Source organism: Capricornis sumatraensis, chromosome 20 (assembly GCF_032405125.1).
Source record: "Capricornis sumatraensis isolate serow.1 chromosome 20, serow.2, whole genome shotgun sequence".
NCBI lineage: Eukaryota > Metazoa > Chordata > Mammalia > Artiodactyla > Bovidae > Capricornis > Capricornis sumatraensis.
In genome coordinates, this window is record NC_091088.1 from 21,075,680 (window position 1) to 21,085,859 (window position 10,180).

The 10,180-nt window shown below is 43.5% G+C and overlaps 1 pseudogene; it reads left to right on the forward strand.

Annotated features, from left to right (window-relative positions):
* Positions 1–2,627: 2,627 nt before the first annotated feature.
* On the forward strand, positions 2,628–5,112 carry LOC138096193 (branched-chain-amino-acid aminotransferase, mitochondrial-like; annotated as a pseudogene).
* Positions 5,113–10,180: the final 5,068 nt, after the last annotated feature.

Consider the following 10,180-nt stretch of genomic DNA (forward strand, 5'->3'; position numbering starts at 1 on the left):
CAATCCCTGGTTGGGGAATTGAGATCCTATAAGCCATGCAGTACAGCCAAAAAACAAAAATTGAGTAGTAATGTCCTGAAAAGAATATATTAAACACACACACAGTTGGACATGAATATTAACAGCAGCACTATTCACAATAAGCAAAAGGTGGAAACCACCAAAATGTCCATCACCTGCTGAATGGAATAACAAAATGTGATATATCCACACAATGGAATGACATTTGGCCATAAAAAAGAACAAAGTACTGAAATATAGTACAATATGGATAAACTAAATGAAAGAAGTCAGATATCAAAGGACACATTGCATGACTCCATTTATATGAAATATCAATAATAGGCAAATCTACAGAAACAGAAAGCAAATTCGTGGTTACTAGGGACTAGAGGGAACATGAATCAGGAAGTGAGTGCTTAATTGAAAACAGGGTCTCATTTTGAAGTGATGAAAATATTCTAGAACTAGATGGTGGTGATGGTTATACCATATTGTGAATATATTATGCCACTGAAGTATATATATACTTTAAAATGGTTTATATGGTGAATTTTGTATTTTTCAATAAAAAATTTTATTTCTATATATAATTAATGAACATTGATAAAATGAAAATTTTAAAACAATTCCACTTATAGTAGCATCCAAAAAATTAAATTCACAATGATAAACTTAACAAATATGTACAAAATCTATACATTGAAAACAATAAAGCACTGCTGAGAGAAATAGAAGCAGTAAATTTCTCTTGCTCAGAGGGAAAGTAAAAAAAGAAATAATTTTAAAAGAAACATATATTAAGGTCTGCATTTTGGCATAAAAGATGTCTTACAAACAGTTTTAATTGAGAGAGCTTGAAATGAATTACTTTTTCTAGTTAAGAATAATCAAATTTTATACATATAGGAGTCAGTAAAAAAATTTTTTTCCATTAGGTTATGTATGACACGTTAGTAAGGGGTAAACGAAACTGTATCATGAGGAAAAATACCTTTGGTTACCTTTCTATCACTCTAACCCTGTCAACCCAATAAAGATGGAATGGCAGCAGTGTTACTAAGCAATCCTGCTTAAAGTAAAACTGACCCTTTGTTGGCAATCTGGACTGGAAGGCTCCTGGTGAGAAGCCACAGCTTTGGGCTTCCCTAAATGCAGTATAATCATTCCATTCTCTGGAAAACCTTGGTAGTTAAGGCCTTGCTCGTGGGCTAAGAAACATGAAATTACCAAGCCATGATAACTTGCAATCACTGGCACGAGCTTTTTTTTCTTCTTCTTCTTTACACCTGGGCTGTCATTTAGGGAAGCAGAGAAAGCCTCAGGAATGCTGTGAGGATCCTTACCACAATTCTGATGCTGTTCTCACCACATGCAGTGTTTACTGTCATAGCTGAGAGCTTTTAAGTTTAAATGTCAGTCTGAACCCCAGATCAACAACAGTCATAAAGCCACTGCATGACCTAATGAATTTAATTTAGAAAGCAGATATCGAAAGTTCAAGAAACCACATAAGGCAAATTCACCTCTTAAAAAGTTAGAAGAATATGCAACATTATCAGAGGAGAAAACTCAGAAAAATAGGACTTTAATGGGGACTTACTATTTTAAAGTGTTCTACTAAAAACTAGACCAAATTAATGACTATTGATGTTATGCAAATTATTTAAAAGCATATAGATCATCAATTACTTAAGTCTAAGAGGAAAGCATCATTATACTTGCAGGCCTTACTGTCACATTTAAGCATCCGCCCAGGTGGCGGGGGGGGACAGTTGGGGGGTCCACCGTCCACATCTGAAATGGGAACAAAGCAACCCTGAGTGGCAGGAGAGGGATTTGGGAGCCAGGAGCCCTGACTTGGGCGTTCACACGTCAGGCACTCTCGTCGGGGCAGGAGGGGGCTGAGGGACGGTTCTCGTCCACTTGGGCCGCTGCCCCACACTCCTGCCGCTGTCACCGGAGCCGGCCAGGCGACTCGAGGAGGCTCCGGACAGGTCGCCCCGTCTGCTCAGCCACACGCCCCCTCTCACGCCCAGTCACAGGGCACGACACTCGCCCGTCTGACCGCCGCCAGGTGGACACCGGCCGCTTCCTCGGCAGCCCCTCGGCTCGGCCGGGCCGGTTCGGGGCTCCCGCGGTGGCCACAGAGCCCGAGGGCTGGCCCCCTCGCTCGGCCGCGGGGACCCCGGCGAGGCGGCCTCTCCACAGCCAACGGCCACAGGCCACGGCCCCTGCCCGCGCGCACCCGCCCCGCTGGCCCGCGTGCCCGGCTCCCGGCGTCCACCTGTTGGTCGCACTCGGGGCATGATTCGGTGGCCATCTTCACTTTCTTGGCTCAAGTTGCAGACAAGCTTTTCTCTGAAGAGGCTCGGGCTCCGCCCCTGGTACCTCAGCCGCCCAGCCTCAGCCCGCCAGGTCCAGGATAGCCGGACCCAGGCTCTGACCGGTGAGAGCGGGCGCGTCCGCAAGCTCGCCCAGAGCCTGCGAGCCGAGGGGGCGAGGCGCGAAGTGCGCCGGCTCTGAGGGTCTGCGGAACAGCTCCCATTCACAGGGATCGGCTTCTCACAAGATTACTTGGCCTGGATCTTCTGGAGAAACAATAGGTACGCCCCCTCTAGGCCGGCATGGGGGCGTGGCTTGGCCGCGACTCCGCAGTGAAGGGCATCGGCCTCGACCGACAAATGGGTCGTGGTATTGAGCACAGATAGGACCACAGTGCTGAGCGCGCCCCCTCTCTGAGAGGAAGAAGAGAGAGTGAAAAGCAGGTGGAGAGTGAGGTGCTTGGCACAGATCCTGATGTTTGATAAACTTCAGTCTCACAAGTCTAATCATTGAGAAATTGGATAGAGATGTCATTAAAGCCCTGGGCCCAAGATTGGGGATTAAAAATTCATTCGTTTAATGAATAATTGCCTAAGGCCCACTATCGGGCAAATTTGAATAATATGCAATTTGTCTGCCCTCAAACACCTTCTAGCTGTTTAGATCTGTTACTACTTAAGAGCCCACAACGAAAGACCAGTTTGTTTTAAATTCATCATTCATTTTTAAGAAAAAAAAAATTACTCATAAAATGAAGTGAAAAAATACATACAAAATACAAGTTCATTTTTTAAATGTGGGATTCGACAGCCATAAAATTACACTTAAAACTACATTTCAACAATCAGAGCAAATATAACAAAGAAAATAATTTAAGAAAGTAAATTTCATTCTGACAAAATTTGCCAATGAGCATTTATTACAATGGGTATTACTCCAGTACTCCTGCCTGGAAAATCCCATGGATGGAGGAGCCTGGTAGGCTGCAGTGCGTGGGGTCGCTAAGAGTCGGACACAACTGAGCGACTTCACATTGACTTTTCACTTTCGTGCATTGGAGAAGGAAATGGCAACCCACTCCAGTATTCTTGCCTAGAGAATCCCAGGGATGAGGGAGCCTGGTGGGCTGCCGTCTCTGGGGTCGCACAGAGTTGGATAGACTGAAGCGACTTAGCAGCAGCAGCAGCACAATGGGTATTGCACTGATATCTGTTCTACGATTTTAAGGAAAGCAAAGGCATTAGTGAAATTTCTATTCTACATGTTAATGCCTGTAAGCACACTTTGAATGAAGACAATGTATATCAATATTTAAAGTTTTCAATGTGACAAGTAAGGTTGTTTCTTGTTTAATCATTTACCTAAATGAGTTTGGATTGATAAAAGCACCACTTGTAGAGAAAAATTTACGTGGAAACCGTCTCTGGGTTCTCGTGGCAGGAAAATTATCTTAAACCGTTAAACTATGTTAATGGTGATGGAAGAATAGATTTTAAAGCAATTTTAGTAAATTCATGATTCATTCTTACCCTTTATCCAAGATGAACTAATGATGTAGTTTCATACATCATATTCGGAGGAGGAGGGGCCCCCTCAGAAAGGAGCATGAGGCTTTAGAGCGGATGAAGGGAGAGAGATTTGGACCCCAAATCTTCTCCCTGTTCTTTGGCTTCTGTGTGGTCCCAGACGGTATGCCTCATCCAGCTTCAAGGCTGCTGACGGGCAGCTGGAAACATAGGAGCCTCAAAAAAAGCCTGACCCCAGCCAGCCCCTGCTGTTCAGGAAGGCGTTCACCGATCACATGCTGATGGTGGGACAGAACAGGGAGAAGGGCTGGGGTCAGCCCCAAATCCAGCCCTTGCAAAACCTCACTCTGCTCTCGGCCCGCTCAGCTCTCCACTACTCCCTGCAGCTCTTCGAAGACCTGAAGGCATTCAAAGGCGGAGGACGAGCGCGTGGGCCTCTTCCGACCTTGGCTCAACACAGAACTCATGCTGTGTTCAGCTCTGCGCCTCCGCCTGCAGTTTTGACAAAGCTGGGTTGTTGGAGTGCATTCGCCGGCTGGTGAAAGACAAGGACTGGGTTCCTGAGGGCGTGGGAGCCCTCACTACGTGTCTGCAATCTTCCCTGAATATGCCTTGAGCCCTATCTCCCTCCTGGAGGATCCATCCTTCATCTGAGCCTGGGTAGGTGGGGTGGGCGACTGCAAGCTGAGGGAAAATTAAGCGCCCACCGTGTTCGTGGAGCAGGAGGCACAAAAGAAGGGCTGCGAACAGGTCCTCTGGCTACGGGTCTGACCTCCAATTCACCGAGGTGGGCACCAAGAACATCTTCGTCTTCTGGACCCACGACAATGGGGCTCTGGAACTGGTGACCCCTTCACTGGACCGTGTCATCCTGCCTTGACTAGTCCAACAGAGTCTGCTGGACCTGGCTCAGACCTGGGGTGAATTCCGAGCGGTGGAGTGTAAGATCACCATGAATGTGTTCTTGCAGGCGCTGGAGGACTGTCAGTTTCGAGGAGTCTATGGTTCAGGAACTGCTTGTCAGGTCTGCCATGTGCATTGAATTCTGCACCAAGGCAAGCATTTCCACATTCCCACTAAGGAAAATGGGGCTGAACTTATCCTCCGCTTCTACAAGAAGCTGAAGGCGATCCAGTATGCATCAAAAGCCCACAAAAGGATGCTCCTGGTGCAATGCTGCAGGCTATGCTGGACCACTCACTCCAGGGACCACCAACCTGTAGCACCCACCCCAGTTGGACCTTCACCTCCATACCAATGACTCACCTGAAGTGATATGAAATAAAAGACAGAGGAACCTGGGTCTCTGGTGCCCCTACATTACACTCCCAAAGTCATAAGAGCCTGACCCAGGCATCTTAGCCTCTAGCCCTGCCGCTCAGGCCTTGGGGACCTGTACTGCCCTCTGCTCCATATTGTGTGGTCAAGGATTGTTGGGTCAAGACATTTAGGAAACACCTTGAGCCCAAATCTGCATCTCTGTTTTCAGGCTGGATCTCCCCAGGGCTGCCATTGATTTTTTTTCCTTTAGCTGCAGTTTTGAAAAAAAAAAAAAAATGCCAAGGAACAAGAAAAGAAATTCATATTCAATCCTAATGAATAGCTAGATCTGACAATTTATCCAAGAGAATAATGGTTAGAATTTAAAATGTCTTTCAATGAAATAAACTGATTCCAGATCCATGATTTTCCTGTATGGGGATTTTCTTTTGAGGGAAAGTGCAATTCAAACTGTTCTATAACATGTGTATAATATTTAATTATAATTTTTCACATATGTGCAATGTCAAGTTCATAGTCTCTTTCACTGATAATTATTGTTAGAATATGAAATAACAATACATGAAACTGTTCTTCCAACTTTCTAACTTAAATTTTTGTTCTTCAGTCTTAACTGCTGTACTTGCATTCCTTCCTTCCACTGATACATTAAAATCCAAAAAGCTTCCCTGGTGGCTCAGATAGTTAAGAATCTGAGACCTGGGTTTGATCCCTGGGTCAGGTAGATCCCCTGGAGAAGGGAATGACTACCCACTCCAGTTCTCTTGCCTGGAGGATTCTATGAACAGAGGAGCCTGGTGGGCTACAGTCCATGGAGTCACAAAGAGTTGGACACAACTAAGCTACTAACACTTGCACTTCACTCCTTTCATCCTTCACAAAATACTAGCAAACCAAATTTAGCAACATATTGAAAGGTTTATATGTCATGACCCAAATGAGATTTATTCTCAGATTAATTCTCAGATATTCAACATACAAAAACCATTCAGTGGAATAAACCACAGGGGTAACAGCAACAAAATGGTGGAATAGGAGTTTTCTACCATCCTCCCTTCAAAGAACAGTAGTTTTGACAACACGCACAAGTGAGGGCATCTTTGTGGAAGTCCAGGAGTCCAGTGAAGAAGTTCTAGCACATCCTTGGAGCAAAAAGCAAATCCAAGACTGGACACACTAAAGAGGACCAAAAAAGCAGTTTTACATTATTTGTGCCATTCTTCCCTCAGTGTAGCACATCTCAGAGGCAAAAGAGACCTCCTAGGGCTGGAATTTCTTTCACAGCAGCAAATGAGAGCAGGTGAATGAGTGACCAGTTTCTCCCCAAGCAGTGAAGGACACTCCCAAAGAGGCCCACTTCTTTCTGACCCTATCCAGAATATGAGGGCAGTTACACAGCTAAGAGTGGGAAGAGGCTGGGAACACAGTAGGCAGTGCTTGGAATGCATCGAAGAGATGTGAATTCTTCTGTTTTGTAGACTCTGTTAGAGGATCACCCACAAACCTCTGAAGAGGCCTTACCAGCAGATCCCCCCAACTGGCCCAAAGGCATTGCCAACACTCTCCACACCTCACCCACACAGTCTTCTGCCTTGCAACCAGCATCCTGTGTGTGCCCGTGAGGTGGCAAGTATAAGCATTGGCAGAAAGCTTGTGTGTATATGCAGAAAGCTGGCCCAACTCTGCAAGACTGTGAGAAAGCAAACAAACTTCAACATTCCCCGATAGCTCAGTTGGTAAAAAATCCACCTGCAATGCAGGAGATCCCGGTTCGATTCCTGGGTTGGGAAGATCCCCTGGAGAAGGGAAAGGCTACACACTCCAGTATTCTGGCCTAGAGAATTCCATGGACTGTATAGTCCATGGGGTCACAAACAGTCATGAGCAACTGAGCGACTTTCACTTTCTTAGGAAAAGTAAAACTGATTCTGTCAGTTCAAGGCCTAGACTGAATCATGAAGAAATTAAAAATTTGAACAAACCAGTAACAAGCATGAAGGTTGAATTAGTAATTTTAAAAATTTCCCAAATAGAAAAGCTTAAGATGAGATGGTTTCATTAGTGAATTCTACCAAACATTTAAAGAATTAATTCCAGTCATTCTCAAATTCTTGCAAAAAATTGAAGGCAAAGGAATACTTCGAAACTTATTTTAGAAGGCCAACATTACCCTGCCATCAAAACAAGAAAGGAAAACTAGAAAATAACAGTACAATATCTCTGAAAAACATAGAGGTAAAAATCCTCAGCAAAATATTAGGACTATGAATTCAACAGCATAGTAAAAGGATTATATGGTGATGATCAAGTGGAATTTAACCCTGAGATTCAACATATATAAATCAATAATGCTGATGTACCACTTTAACAGATTCAAGGAGGAAAATCATATGATCATCTCAGATGCAGAAAAGACATTTGCCAAAATTCATCATCCTTTCATGATAAACTCTCAACAAATTAGGTATAATAATAATAAAGGCCTAATTAGGCCTCTTAAGGTATATTATTAGGTAAATAATAATAAAGGTATAATAATAATAAAAGCTAATAATAATTAGCTATGATAAGCCCATAGCTAATAACTTTGTTGCTGTTATTGTTCAACCACTCAGTTCTGTCTGACTCTTTGTGACCCCAGAGACTGCAGCATGCCAGGCTTCCCTGTCCTTCACTAGCTCCCAGAGTTTACTCAAGCTCATGTCCATTGAGTCAATGATGCCATCCAACCATCACATCCTCTGTCATCCCCTTCTCCTGCCTTTGATCTTTCCAAGCACCAGGGTCTTTTCCAATGAGTCAGCTTTTCGCATCAGATAGCCAAAGTATTGGAGTTTCAGCTATAGCATCAGCCTTTCCAATGAATAGTCAGGGTTGATTTCCTTTAAGGATTGCTGGTTTGATCTCTTTGTTGTCCAAGGGACTCTCAAGAGTCTTCTCCAGCACCACAGCTTGAAAGCATCTATTTTTCTGTGTTCAGCTGTCTTTATGGTCCAACTCTCACATTCATACGTGACTACTGGAAAAACTATAGCTTAACTATATGGACTTTTGTCGTTCCTCTTTCCCCTGGGTCTTGGTGCACACAAAGTTTTGTTTGTGTCCTCCAAAAGTCTCTGTTTTCCCCAATCCTGTGACAGTTCTGTAACCAAATCCCACTGACCTTCAAAACGGGGTTCCCAGTCCCTTTGCCCTAGTTTGGGAAGTCTAATGTGGGGCCTAGAACCTTCACAACCATGCAAGAACTTCTTTGGTATAATTGTTCTCCAGTTTGTGGGTCACTCATTCAGTGGCTCTATCGTAGGGCTAATGGTGACCTCTTCCAAGAGGACTTATGCCACCACTCCACTCATCCCAAGACTACTGTTGCCAGTGCCCATCCCTGCAGCAGGCCACTGATGACCCATGCCTCTGTGGCAAACTCTCACACATTCAGAGGCAGGTCTGGTTCAGTCTCTTGTGGGGGTCACTGATCCTTTTCCCTGGGTACTGGTGAGCACAAGTTTTTTATCTGTCCCCTCTGAGAGTCTCTGGCAGGTATGGGGTTTGATTTTAATGTAATTGCAGCCCTCCTACCATCTTACTGTGGCTTCTCCTTTGTCCCTAGACATGGGGTACCTTTTTTTGGTGGGTTGCAACATAATCCTGCCCATGGTTCACCAGCTAGTTGCGATTTTGTTGTTTTCACAGGAGAAGATGACAGCACATTCTTCTAATCTGCCATCTGCATCAAAACTAGCTAATATCATACTCAACAGCGAAAAGCTAAAACTTTTCCCCTAAGATCAGGCCAAGACAAGGGTGCCCACTCTCACCACTTCTGTTCAACATGGTACTGGAATTCCTAACCAGAGCAATTAAATGAGAAAAAGATATATAACCTACATAAATAGAAATTATTTTTGGAAAATTCTTAAAGAAGTGGGAATAACAGACCACCTAACCTGCCTCCTGAGAAACCTGTAGGCAGGTCAAGAATCAGCAGCTGGAACTGGACAAAGAACAACATACTGGTTCAAAATTGAGAAAGGAGTACTTCAAGGCTCTATATTGCCACCCTGCTTATTTAACTTATATGAAGAGAAGTTAACATATACAATATAAACTTAAATAAGTTATGTAACATCATGTGAAATGCCAGGCTGAATGAAGCACAAACTGGAATCATGATTGCCAGGAGAAATGTCACCAACCTCAGATATGCAGATGACACTACCCTAATGGCAGAGAGCAAACAGGAACTAAAAAGCCCCTTGATGAAGGTGAAAGAGGAGAGTGAAAAGGCTGGCTGAAAACGCAACATTCAAAAAATGAAGGTCATCTAGAAGAAATAAAAAAGAGTCAATATATAATGAGTAATGCAATAAATGAGGTCACAAACACTCTGGAGGCAACAAATAGTAGAATAACAGAGGCAGAAGATAGGATTAGTGAAATAGACGATAGAATGGTAGAAATAAATGAATCAGAGAAGAAAAAAGAAAAACGAATTAAAAGAAATGAGGACAATCTCAGAGACCTCCAGGACAATATGGAACGCTCCAACATTCAAATTATAGGAGTCCCAGAAGAAGAAGACAGAAAGACCATGAGAAAATACTTGAGGAGATAATAGTTGAAAACTTCCCTAAAATGGGGAAGGAAATAATCACCCAAGTCCAAGAAACCCAGAGAGTCCCAAACAGGATAAACCAAGGCAAAACACCCCAAGATACATATTAATCAAATTAACAAAGATCAAACACAAAGAACAAATATTAAAAGCAGCAAGAGAAAAACAACAAATAACACACAAGGGGATTCCGATAAGGATAACAGCTGATCTTTCAATAGAAACTCTTCAGGCCAGGAGGGAATGGCAAGACATACTTAAAGTGATGAAGAAAATAACCTACAGTCCAGATTACTGTACCCAGCAAGGATCTCATTCAAATATGAAGGAGAAATCAAAAGCTTTACAGACAAGCAAAAGCTGAGAGAATTCAGCACCACCAAACCAGCTCTCCAACAAATGCTAAAGGATAGTCTCTAGACAGGAAACACAAAAA